We start from the raw sequence: 13,969 nt of genomic DNA, 5'->3' as shown, positions 1-13,969 counted from the left end.
ACTATTAGATCAATATCTAAATTGAGATCCCCAATTATTTATTATTATTGTGTATTAAAAAATATAAAGTGTAAGGGATTAGAAGGGCAGAATATATATATGTATCTATATTCAATTCAATCTGTGCAATTTCATATTATAAATTGGTTATGCAATCAAATATAGATTTTTTTGAGGGCATACTTACATGGATTTGAATATATTATGCTACTTCTTGTCTATCAAGAGAGGAAACATGCAAAAGAAACAATTATCTCAATTCCAAACGGTATATCATTGTTTTATATTACTCAGTAAGATTAAATGTATGCATATTGTTCCATGTCATTAATTTAAGAGAATGTATTTCACAACCTAATTTTATTTGCATTAAGTTTAGGTGAAAAATGAAAATTACATCTTTAGTAGACATAGCAGGTCTGCATCCCTTGTTACTATTTGTGTCTCAGAGTGGTATTTGTGTGGACATCAGAATTGAAATCTGTTTCTGATTTTGTTCTTATTTTGGAAATGTGTTTGGTATATATTACTTTCAAACGTTTTGAACACATTACCAGGGTTAATGCCACGTTTACTTGGCTAATAATTATCTGTGAGTATCCCTGGCAACAGAATTTTGTATTTTTAGTTTTTGTAACAGAAGACCACTCAGCTAAAGTGAAAACATTGATACAACTACCATTTTCTAAGCTAAAGTTGAACTTTATGAGCAATGATTATGCAAGTCCATTCCTGTGATTTTCTTTAATCAAATAATATTCTTTAATTTGCATATATTTTCCTGGCAGGTGAATCAACACAAATGAATTAGGAAGTTGGTTGTATTAAAAAGTACACACTGTGGCCTGCCAAAGCTACAATATTGCTGCATAATCCAAAATAAGTTATTTGGAATAGATTTGAGTGAAGGAAGATAGCAAATATGAAGATGCTAACTTTTAACTTTTATTTCTTGTGTTGCAATGAAATACATTTGCCATATATTATCATACATAGCTAATCATGGCATGTAGTATGTGTATGTTGTCAATCCACAGCTTTGTTAGGATTTATGTCAAATACATATGAGGACATTTTGCTGTAGTGGAGAAAGTGAACTACACGTTTTAAATATTTACATATAAAAATTTTGGTGACAAGATCTCACTGTGATCTTGAGCCCTGGCTGACCTCAAACTGCAGAAGGAATAAGATTTGAATGCCGTATTTTCTCATTCATCATTTTGTTGTTCTTCGCCTCATTTTTAAATTAGCTTTTTAATATTTTACAATGTATTTTGATGATATTTATCCCTTCCCTCACTTTTCTAAGACTCAACCCCTGTTTCCTCCTTACCTAGCTTAGTGTCTTCATCCTTTTTTAAGTACATCACATCTAGTTTGTACTTTGCACTTGAGCATGGTCTACCCACCCATTGCCTCAGTCTTAAAGTAAACTGTCCTCTCCAGAGCTATCAACTTCCACTTGAGACTTTGTGACTAGCTCACCTTGCTGAGTCAGAATTTTATCTGGCTTCAACGTGTGCAGGTCTTATAAGGGCTGTTTCAACTGTTATGAATTAATTATGTGCAACTTCCTTTCTTTATTCAAAAAGCATCATTTCTACGTGGAGCTTTGTGAATCTTTCTGCTCCCTCTTCCACAATGATTCCCAATCCTTTGGAAGAAGGGTTTAGATATAGATGTTCCTGTTTAGAGCTGAACCTTCAAGTTTTTGATTTTCTTCACCTTGATGAATTGTGGGTCTGTGAATGACCATCTACTGCAAAAAGGGAGCGTCACAAATAAGAATTAACTCATTCACTGTTCTATGGGTATAATGATCAGACATCAGGACTCAGCATAATATTGTGTCCATTTAGCAGAGAAACAGTAGCAGGTTCTTCCCGAAGGTCACCTCTGACCCACTTATCTGTAGGTTCTCAGTCCTAGTCACAGTGCCAGCTACTAATTTCAACTGTGGACTGGTCCTTAAATCCAGCCAGATCCTAACTACTTTGAGTGTGAAACATAGAAATATGACAAGAAGGCAGCAGCAGTGGAACGCCAAGTTATAATGCCGCCTATGTTTTCACGTAAATGTGTAGTGTCCGTAGTTGGATTCCCTGAAAGATGTAAATTCATTTCCTAAAGCATCAAAGAATTTGAAGAAATTATATACCCTTGTATGTACCATTTACAAGATCATTTACTTTTTTCTGAAACAAAATGTTGAAAATACTTGGATCTCTGTTGACAATTTAGAAACATGATAACACTATTATATCTCAAACTATTTTTCATTCTTTCTAACTTTGTAGAATTTATTTCTGTGCAATGTGACTCCCCTGTGTCCAGCCCCTCCATCTCAGGTGGAGCTGATTCAATACCCCCATGCTTCTCTCCAGACCAATTTTATCAATGATGAGATCATTTATTTTCCATTTGAATATTCAAAATGTGGATTTACATGTTTCTCTTCTCCATTTTTCTCAAATATAAAGATATTAAAATAAGCTTTAGGCAGCTCACTTTGTTTACTAATAGGGAAAGAACTGAACAGGTACACAGAGAAAAATCTTATAAAAATAATGAAGAGATTGTGTCTTATTAATCTCCTCAAATTTATTTATTATTTTCTGAGCATCTACTCTAACCAGAGACATAGCACATAATAGTGTCTGGACAAGCATTGACACCAATTTTTCTAACAGTCTATTTAAGGGAGCGTTAGTATGCTGTAGAGATCATGTATATAGCTCATTAGCACCTTTTGTTTCTTCAATTTGTCCTGAGCAAATGTGGATGCAAGATATGGTTCCATGCTACAGAATTACTGAGTTCAATACCTTGAGTTCCTACCAGCACTGGACAAAGGTTACGGAGAAGAACTACAAGCAAACACAAAATAAAACAAAGACCCCCGACTAAAAATTCTTCCCTGTGTACATTTTCCGACATATGTTTATGTGGACATCTTATCCACGTATGACATGCACACGGAGAAATAAAAGCTGACGTAATTTGCTTATGTGTCTGCTATCTACTACTGCTGACTACTGCAAAAACACTTTTAGAAAAGCTTCATGGTTTTTTCTTTCCTTTCCTTTTGCCCAGAGACAAAGAGAAGATTCAGACTAGTTATGGTCTGGGGCTAGGGTTATCTGGTTTATATTGTTCCTAGGTGCAGTGAACGGTAAATTGGGGTTAGCTTCCAAACATAGGTACCACTCAAGATACTTTGAAACTTTCAAAAAAGAGACTAGCATAATGGCTTGATGAGTAAATGTGTCAAGGCTGCAGACCCAAGTTCAGCCATCTGAACTCACCAAGTGATGTGGGAATTGATTGCTGCAGGTTGTCCTTTTATTTCCACATGGGTGCTGAGGAACACATACCCATGCCCTTTGCTCACCCCTGACACCAAATAGATAAATTGTAATTTAAAATGAAAGACTTCCAGAGGGGAAATACGGAAGCTTTAAGGAAATGATTTCCAGTTTTCTAAGACTGACCTGGGTACCGTCCTGCAGTTGTCTCTGCCTGTGCTGCCTCTTTCACAGTTGTGCGGCTCTATAAACACATCTCATATGGGATCTTACATTTGTACTTTGCTTCTGATTACAAGGGCACCAAGGAGAGGAAGATTTTCTGTGTCGTCCACAACACCTCTTTCATACAGTCTCCTGTGTTTCCACTCCTGTGTGTATGACCTAAGAAAGCAGTGTGACAGGCCAAGTCCTGTCCTTTGATTTATATAAGGATGTTGTGGGGCCACGGAGCGAAGAACTTGTGATGGTTCAGTCCCCTACCCTCTCTATTATCTAATGATTAATTGCTGTTGAATGAGACTTGAGTAAAAGTCACACAAAGAAAGCTTTGGTACAAGACTCCGGGTCTCAATCACCCAATCTGCAGAATAATTCTGAGGACAGGTTCTCTTCATTATCTGTCTCAGAATTAAATTGAGGTCATGAGAGCATGCATTTTATTTTTTTAAGGAAGAAAATTTTTATTTGGGCTCATGGCTTGAGGGTAATACACAATCAATGATGATGGGGAAGTCAATGCAGCTGGGCTGAGGGGCTGCTGGTCATGGTGCATCCATAGTCAGGAAGCATTTATGGAAATGCCCTTAGATAATTCCTGTCAGAACATAATTATGCTGGACTAGTGCATCAGATAATAAAGATTGGCTTTTCCAAGTAGGTTATTATGTATGTATGTATGTATGTATGTATATATATATACATATATATGTACAAAATTACACAAAATATACATATTTGTGTGTATGCATACGCACATACATATATATGTGGTGGACATTTAAATAAACATAACAAGCATAAACAAACCTTCAAGATTCCAAAAAAAATTTATTTCATATTTTTGAAAAGATTGAACTAATTTAATGTAAAGGTAGTTTGGAAGCCATTAACAATGATATTATTTCTTAAATCATTCTGTTAAGTAAGATGTCTCCAAGAAAAGTACAACTGCTTTTATGTACTTTTGCAGTGTTTTTATTACTTTCACAAAATTGAAAAATAAATGACAAAAATAACCAACTGTACAATGTAATTTCACAAGTTAAAAGCTGTCCATTCATTTGTTTTATAAGAAAAATATAAAAATAATTTATCATATTATCTAATTAATGTGAAATTTTATAATAATTAATTAACCATTTTTGGCAAAATAAATGGAAAGAGCAAAATGATTAGAATGATTAAAATGACCAGATAAAAATCCCTTCTTTCTTTTTTCATGTGATTCATGGACATTTCTTACTCATGGACATTTCTCAGTAAATAACATGAAAATAGAATATAAAAGTAATTATATTAGCATACGCTAGAAATATATAGTGTTTATTCATACAGGAGAAACCCACGTCATTCATCTCATCGAGGAATGATGTATTTTTATTTATATCAACATTTGCAGTTATCTTTTGTTCATGCAAGCTTATAATCTGTATATTATCTTGTCATGATGTTAGCTGCAATTAGATAGACACATACATTTCATTCATCAGATGATTTAAATCTAAGGATTTGGGTATTACAGTCTAGTAAGCATTCTTTCTTCAAATGGGCCTTATGTGTCAGGTGTCCAAATGAATCCCCCTCAAGTGGTGACTGCTAAAACTTTCTGACTATCTTTAGAATTATTTTGCTTATGAAAAAAATAAAATACACATTTAGTGCCTGGAGGAATGGCTCTGTGACATAACAGACCTATGATATGTATTATTAAAGGAAGGTAGAACCATTGTTAGCTCTTAAACACATTATTTTTATTATACTCCTCTCTAATAATTCAACAGGCTCTGCAAGATAACACCTTCTCGTCTGGTTTTGATAATCAGGAGCTCTATAATCTTAAAAAAATTAGGATAAAAAATAGAATTGTATTTCCTTTGCATATTTTTATTATGGGGCATTATGATAAGTTGATTTAGATGATACTTTCAATCTTAAAATTCAATTAGACTCTACAGTTTGAAGTCAGGGATTGTGATGCCTCCAGAAGTTCCTTTGTTGTATAGGATTGTTTTGGATTTTTTTTTTTTTTTTTTGCTTTTCCATATGAAGTTGAGTATTGTTCTTTCGAGTTCTGTGAAGAATTTTGCTGGAATTTTGATGGGCATTGCATTGAACCTGTAGATTGCTTTAGGTAAGATTGCCATTTTTAATATGTTAATCCTACTTACCCAAAAGCATGGGTAATCTTTCCATTTTCTGGTGTTTTCTTCAATTTCTTTCTTCAGAGATTTAAAATTCTTGTCATACACATCTTCCCTTTGTTTGGTTAGAGTTAATCCAAGATATTATATGTTATTTGTGACTACTGTGAAGGATGGCATTTTCCTGATTTCTTTCTCAGTCCATTTATCATCTGTGTAAACATGAGCTACTGATTTTTTTTTGAGTTATTCTTTTTGAGTTATTTTGAGTTAATGTATACTGCTACATTACTGAATCTAAAATGGCTGAAAGACACTTATGGAAATGCTCAATATCCTTAGCCATCAGAAAAAAGCAAATCAAAGCAACTCTGAGAATCCATCTTATACCTGTAAGAACAGCCAACATCAAAACCACTGATGACAACTTATGCTGGAGAAGATGTAGAGCAAAGGGAACACTCTTCCATTGCTGGTGAGAGTGCAAACTGGTGCAGCCCCTTTGGATATCAGTATGGCGATTTCTCAGAAAATTAGGAAACAACCTTCCTCAAGACCCAGTAATACAACTTTTGGGTATGTACCCAAAGGATGCTCAATCGTACAAGGACATATGCTCAACTATGTTCATAGCAGCATTATTTGTCATAACCAGAACCTGGAAACAACCTAAATTCCCCTTGACCAAAGAATGGATAAAGAAAATGTGGTACATTTACATAGTGGAGTACTACACAACAGAAAAAAATGGTGACATCTTGAAATTTGTGGGCAAATGGGTGGATCTAGAAAACATCATATTGAGTGAGGTAACCCAGACCCAGAAAGACAGATATCATATGTACTCACTCATAAGTGGCTTTTAGACATTAAACAGAGAAAACCCAGCCTACTTCATAAGTCCAGAGAATCTAGGCAACAAAGAGGACCCTAAGATAGACATACATAAATCTAATCTACATGGGAAGTAGAAAAATACAAGATCTCCTGAAAAGTTGGGAGCATGGGGTCCTTGGGAGAGGGAAGAAGTGGAGGGAAGAGGGAGGGAGGGGAGTAGAGAAATATATTGCTCAATAAAAACAATTTTAAAAAAGAATTCAATTAAAGTAGATTAAATTCTACACTGACTTGCAATATAAATTTCACTTCAGTAAAATAAGAAGAACAGTGATTTATTATAGAAAATCTTACTGAGGAAGAGCTTGCTAGTTCATGTTGTTTTAAATGGTGTGATTGTAAATCTGTATGCCATTTACATTAAGTACATATTAATGTATGACTTAACAGGTTAATATTAGAATTCAGCATTTTTAATACACTGGAAAAACATATCTTATTATATTTTAACAGTAGGAGAGATAATGTAGATACCAGTAAAAAAAATGAGCAAAGATGTAAGTAGACTTTAAAATTACTGTTAACAAATGATACTCAAGCATTTTTCAAGTTTAAGTTTTTCTGCCTGTTTTTCAGATTTCAGGAGTGCCTGACATGGGTTTATCCTTCTTGTTTTTGATGTCCTCTATCTTAGCTAATTCTGCTGGTGAAGAATCCATGGCTGACATCTTTCTGATATCTTCTTGTCATGGCTAAGGTCGTGGATGCCACAATCATATTTTTTTCTGCATTTTGGGTTTCAGTGACATTTTTTAAATGAGCTCTTTATTTGAGCCATAGGTTCTTATATTTCTTGCTCATGCATCTTCACCAAAATATCATATTATTAAAGTCATCCCTTTTTTATTACTCTCTACTCCCTCCAAAAATTCTACTGAAAATTAGATTAGAATTCCCCACTTTCAATATATCTTCAAGGTCTTTAGGTAATTTTTCCTAGATTTTTTTTATCATTCTTAATTCATTATAACCATTTCCCCCAGTAAGCTCTCCACTCTTGGACAATCATACACCCCAATATATTTAAACAAAATGGTTGTACTCTCCCACATGAATAAAATCCAGCCTTAAGTTATGCTTATTTTTTATTATAGATTATCACAAAGTTTTTTCTCTTAAACTAAAATGTTGGACTAAAAAATAAATCCCATACCATGTCCTCCCTTCCTCCTCTTCCTCATCTTTTTTCACCACTGCCTCTTCCCTTTACACCTCTTCCCCTTCTCCTTTATCTAACTCTCTCTCTCTTCCTCCTTCTCTCCTTTCTCCTCTCCTCCTCTTCCTCCTTTTATACTAAATCAGAGCACTTTATATTAAATTGTTTTAATGTTAATAAGCACCTAGAGGGTGGAAGACTCAACCATAAGCACTGACTTAATTTTAAAAGTAACCTTAGTAAGATTATACCATTAGTCTAAAAATTATGTGTTAATTTTATGTGAAAAAAATAGCAAATAGATAGGGATTATAAATCATACTAGATAAATACTTGATAAGCTTAATCATCGTGTAGAAAGTAGTAGACGTTGATAAGTTGTTTATATCTTGATATAGAAAAAACACACAACAATTAACTTGAATGAATAAAGGAGACACGGGGAGGACAGCGCATTGTTGCCTGTGAGCTTCATGCTCTACTCAGATGAAAATGGATTTCAAGGAGTAACAATTCCAATGCTGACAGTCCTGAGCCTTGAGGTGTTGAAGGCTTATGGGATAGCATGGCAGATTCAGTGGTTTACCACTCCAAGTTCTGAGAGCAGAAAACTATGACTCATCTCACAGCTTAGGGGGGTGAGGTTAGAAGCTTGTTGCCAGACACTTATTACTAGGTCAATGGCCTGGATTATACTATCAGTAAGTGACAGTCATGAGCACCAACTGCACAGTTCCTCAGCATTAGGAGCTGGGAGTTTGAAGGTTTGGCAGCTCTTTAGAAATCTTCCAGTTTTGGAGATCACACTCCCAACTTTCGATCTTCAGACCTTTCCCCCCCTGACATTTTGTGAAACACTTCAGTCTATTGCTTTTGTCCTTCTGTGGCCCTTTCTGTCTCCTCTCTTACCAGAGTCTGTCAGTTCTACTTCTGACAAAATTAAAAAATAGACAAAACAAGACTATTTCAAAGAAGCATTTTATGGTGACTAATATTGAAATATAAAAAAAATAAATGTGAATACCTCTTGCCTGGCTCAATAGGTAGCCGAAAAGCCTGGTGATGTATCTAGGAGGGAACCAGGACATATGTGCCACCGCTGAGGAATGTAAGTGCAAGGTCACATTTGCAATAGCAAGAGCACACCTTCTAGCTTTGTTAGTGCAGACTCTTTGTAGGAACCAGTTATAATGAGCTATCATCGTGAGTCACTGAAGAGGTTCCTTGCAATCAATTTGCAGCAAGGATAGATGCAAAGCCATATAACATTTGCGCAGACTTGCCCTTCCTGATTGCTGCCTTCCAAAGTCAGGATAGGATGTCTGGAGCAGTTGTGACTGGAGCAAGGACCCTTAATTTAAAAAAATCCTGGTTTCAGTTGTCGTGGTACTTCAGTAGGAAATATTTTCAGAGTGATGCTATAGTGACTAGAGCAACAAGGCAAAAGTCTAGTCAGTTGCTGGGAAAGAGACTAACTAGTTCGATGATAGATGTCAGGAAAAAGGCTTCTTTTTTTTTTTTTTTCCTCATGGTTTATTTTTTTTATATTTAAAAATTTCCATCTCCTTCCCTCCTCCTCCCCCCTCCCTTTCCTCCTCCTCCCCCTTCCCTCCCCTCCTTCTCCCCCTTCCCTCCCCTCCTTCTTCCCCTTCCCTCCCTTCCCCTCCACCCATACCTCCCCTCCCTCCCTCTCAAGGCCAAGGAGCCATCAGGGTTCCCCACTCTATGCTAAGACCAAGGTCCTCCCAACTCCCCCCAGGTCCAGGAAGGTGATCGACCAAGCTGAGAAGGCTCCCACAGAGCCCGTCCATGAAGAACAATCAGAGCCCAGAGCCAGTTGGCTTGCTATCCACAGTTTCGTTCATTCACAGGAAACAAAACACTATAGCATACTTATACCATTTAAAAGAAATCTAATTGTCTCAACAGCACTTAACAGTACTTAATGCTATAGAATAATCCTTAAGGGTGCCAACAACCTGCTCAAATGCAGTAGGAAGAGTGGGCCACTCTGATCTGCCTCAAAAGGGTTGAATTTCCTACTGGCTAAATTATTGCAATATCATAATGAAAGGAGAGAGGAAAAGGGGATGGTTCATAGAGAAAGCTGACTATCAAATTTTCTTGATCTTCTAAGTATTTCTTGCACACATCGTGTCAAAAACAAGCTTTAAAAGATCTCATAAGCTCACTGGAGTGCGGGAATAATATGCATTGAATGCTTGCAATTATCTCCACATAAGCACTATGGCTCTGCATCACATCCTGAAATTAAACCCTGATGCAAGCCAGACTATACTTTCTCTCATTGGCTACAAATAGAGAAGTAAATGTGTACATCTGTGTTTTCTAGGTCGTCCCCAAATTCATGCAAGCTATAAAGACAATTAAGCATTCTTGGTATCAGTTCAGTAGAAGAAAGGGCCTTTGGAAGGATGATTTTGTTGACACCAAATCTTCTGTTAATCATTTATCATTTCTTAATTAGTGCGATTGTCTTAGAGTAGCTGCAAAACTTTGAAATACTTTGGGGAGATTTTGACTGATTAAATATGGGTGAGCAACATGAGGGATCATATGGTCTGAAACAAACCAAGCAAGTTTGTCAATGGAATCTGATGAAGATAATGTGTCAGAGAGGGATCAGACAGATCACTTATAATGGGAAAAAAGTGAGAAGTAAAAATGGGGCAAATTTGCGGAAAGTCCTGCAAGCATTGAAACCACTGTCAAGCCCCAGGGTTTGTGGAGCAAAGTGGCTCAAGTAAGAACAGGTTTTGTGGCTTAGGATCCTACTTGGGATGTGATTGAGTTTTCCCATATAATTAGATGCCTAATTGTGCTCCTACACTTAGCGGATACGTTTACAGCACCATGTAATTGTGATTTATTTCAAAGCTTTTCATAATGGGAACCTACCGCTGCTCCCATATCAGCGTGCCATGTTTAATTGCTGAAACCATTTGTGAAGCTCTGACTTGCTCTGACTAGACTGGGAAAATTGAAAGACTGTTTAAAATTGCTCACTGGAAGGAGCATCTGAACACTAAAGTTTTTCATGTACTTCCAATTAAGCCACAAAGGTATTAACAAATCACCAATATATGCTATTAGTATTGAAAATGAGGGCATTGGGCGAAGAATGTAATACTTGTAGTGATCAAGATATTTACGAGGAAAATGCCATTACTCACTGGAATTCAGTAGCTTTTTTTCTTAGGAATTTATCCTAAGAGAATAGATAAATATGTATACAACAGTTTAAGTTTAGAATATACAAAACTGTTTTGTTAAGAAGATGTAAAATATGAGCAAAACATTGATGTTCAATATACTCTAGACAACCATAAGGCCCCTGAAATTATATTGCAGAAATGAGTAATTAGTGTGGAAAGTTTTACTGTTAAATATTGTTAGTATGAAGCCAAGATTATGATTCTAAATTGGCAATGAAAAAAGATCACTATATGAAAGAAAAAAATGTAGATGATTAACTCAAAAAAGAAAACATAACAGTTGTGTTTCCTTTTATTGTATAGTAAGTTTCCTTTGTTCCCCACATAATAAAAAAGTTTGTTTTATTCTGATATTATCTTCATAAAAACCCTTGGTTTAAAAACTTTGACCTTGAATCCACTTAATGCAGAGGCATAGGATAAGAGAGCCTAAATCATGGGGTGTTTAGAAATCTCTTTAACAATGTGAACTATACCAAGACTGATAATCAGAAGACTGATATTCAGAAGACTGACAGGAGAGTTTTCTAGGTCAGTTTGACACCCATTGGCTGCCTTCACTGGGCGTCCTTCTAATTGTCACTCATACTGAAGAGGTTGTACAATACATTTAACATGATCTCTCTCTCTCCAATACTGAAACAAAACAAACCATAGCACTACCTGTCTAAAGACTGCAAGGTCCTGTATTGGATACCTGGGCACCCCTAAACACAGAAACAGAAGCACAAATGTCTGTAGTTTCCATACTACAAGGTGATCCAAGAAAAGATGTTGTATAAAGATGGATGCAAAACATTAAAATCTTTCTTACATCGGCATTCTGTCCATGCCTAAGGATACATCAAGGAGAGGTTAACTGCACTGTAACCACAAATAATGCAATCATTGCTACACTAAAGTCTCTTTCGGAAAGCACTATAGGGATTTTTCTCATAGCCTCTGGGACGCCACTGATTTCTATACAAATAAGAAGTTGGCTTTGTGTGTGTGTGTGTGTGTGTGTGTGTGTGTATGTGTGTGCGCGCGCGCACACACACACACACACACAGAGAGAGAGAGAGAGGAGAGAGAGGAGAGACGAGAGGAGGAGAGAGAGGGAGAGGAGAGAGAGAGAGAGAGAGAGAGAACTAATTTTTCTGTGGCATCTTATTTCAACACACATTTCAAGGTTTTCTTAATCTTGTTGCACCATTTATTCATTAACATCAGAATAATAGAGAAAACCCTGCTGGGAATCCACTCAGCATACCTAGGAGAATAATTCCCAACCTTATGTGTTCATATAAGTATGTGAAGATTAATTACTGTTTGGAGCTATGAATAGACCCTAAAAGAGATCTCACAGTTTTTAAAGGAAATCCTGAGATAATATAAATGTGTTAAAAAGAATACCAAAGGGTCTTTATTAACCAAGAATGTAAAATAGGAATTATAGCAAAAGTGTTGTCTAAAATATAGATAAATTCTAACATCAATTTTAACTTTGTACTTGTGATAATTTCTACAAAAGATATTTGCCTCCTGTCATATAGCAGAAAATCTGGTTTAATTTGGCAAATGATGGATGACATATTACTTACGCTTAATTTAAGATTAATCCAGTGGTAAATGTGACTGCACATGAATGTGTTTCCTCTATGTGGAGAATAAAACAATAGAAAATTATAATACAGATAAAACCAGAAATGTATAATTTAAATTAAAAATAAAATGCCCTAATACATAATTTACTTGAATGCTGTATTTGTATTTGCCATGAGTTTCCAGAGTAACAAATTAGTTTTTGTATTTGATGGTTATTATATCATTTCCATTATCAAAGTTGCCTTTTGCAGATAAAACATTTTAGCATTAGTTTTATAAATTGAGTAAGTTCATCTGAAGAATTAAATATTCTCTTTTGTTTGTTTTCTTTTTTTCTTATTTTGAAGCAGTGTTTCTCTGTGTAACCCTGGCTGTCCTGGAACTCATTCTGTAGAACAGGCAGGCTTCGAATTTAGAGACTGAACCTCCCCTGGATCCTGCGGGCTGTGACTAAAAGCTTGTCTCATCATGGCCCAGCTAAGAATTAAATATTCTAAAAGTAATTTCTAAAAAAAAATGTTCTTACTTATATGGAATTATGTATATGGAATTAAATTTAGATTTTAGTTTGCTATTTAGTAGAGAATGATTTCTTAGATGAGGTCTGTCAGTACCAATGCCATATGGGTTAGTGTTTCCAGTTTGTGTGTGTGTGTGTGTGTGTGTGTGTGTGTGTGTGTGTGTGTGTGTGTAAAAATCCTCATGGGCATATATAAAGTGACAGAAGAGAATGTTGACCTCTTCTGTCTTGGCCCTATTCCTTTCACAGAGTCTCTTATTGAACCAGGAGTGTGTGGTGTTTTGGTTATGGGTGGGAAGCCCCTGAACCACAGCAGTCTATTGTCTCTATACTGCTGCTCCTAATCCTGGAATTATAGACACATATATGGACATTCATGTCTCTTTTCTTCTTGGATATAAGGGTCAGAGCTGCAGTTCTCATGCTTGCAGAGCAAGTGCTCTGTTTCACTTTCTAAATGTGGCCATGTTAAGTTCCTTGTTTGGGTTTCATTAAAAAAAAGACTTCTGCCAAATCTTAGACCATCACACCTAGAACTGAACATTATCTAGAAGAGGATAAGAAAGCATTATTGCCCAACACATAGGTTCTCTCTCTCTCTCTCTCTCTCTCTCTCTCTCTCTCTCTCTCTCTCTCTCTCTCTCACACACACACACACACACACCTCTAACACAGGGCTATTGTTGGCAATTTTACTCAATTCAGAAACTACGGTGGTGCATTAGGTAGGAAATATTTAAGAAATAAAATGAAGTTGTTACTATTGTGAATTGAACAGCTAAATCCATAAACTCTTTATAAAAAATTAAAATAAAAAAGAGTTTCAGATGGTTAGTTTAGGGCTGTGGAATGACTGAATATTAATATTCTCATATCATTGACTATTTCTAAATACTTGATCC

Source organism: Arvicola amphibius, chromosome 9 (assembly GCF_903992535.2).
Source record: "Arvicola amphibius chromosome 9, mArvAmp1.2, whole genome shotgun sequence".
NCBI lineage: Eukaryota > Metazoa > Chordata > Mammalia > Rodentia > Cricetidae > Arvicola > Arvicola amphibius.
The sequence above is the reverse complement of the archived record's forward strand: the minus strand, read 5'-3'. Positions refer to the sequence as shown.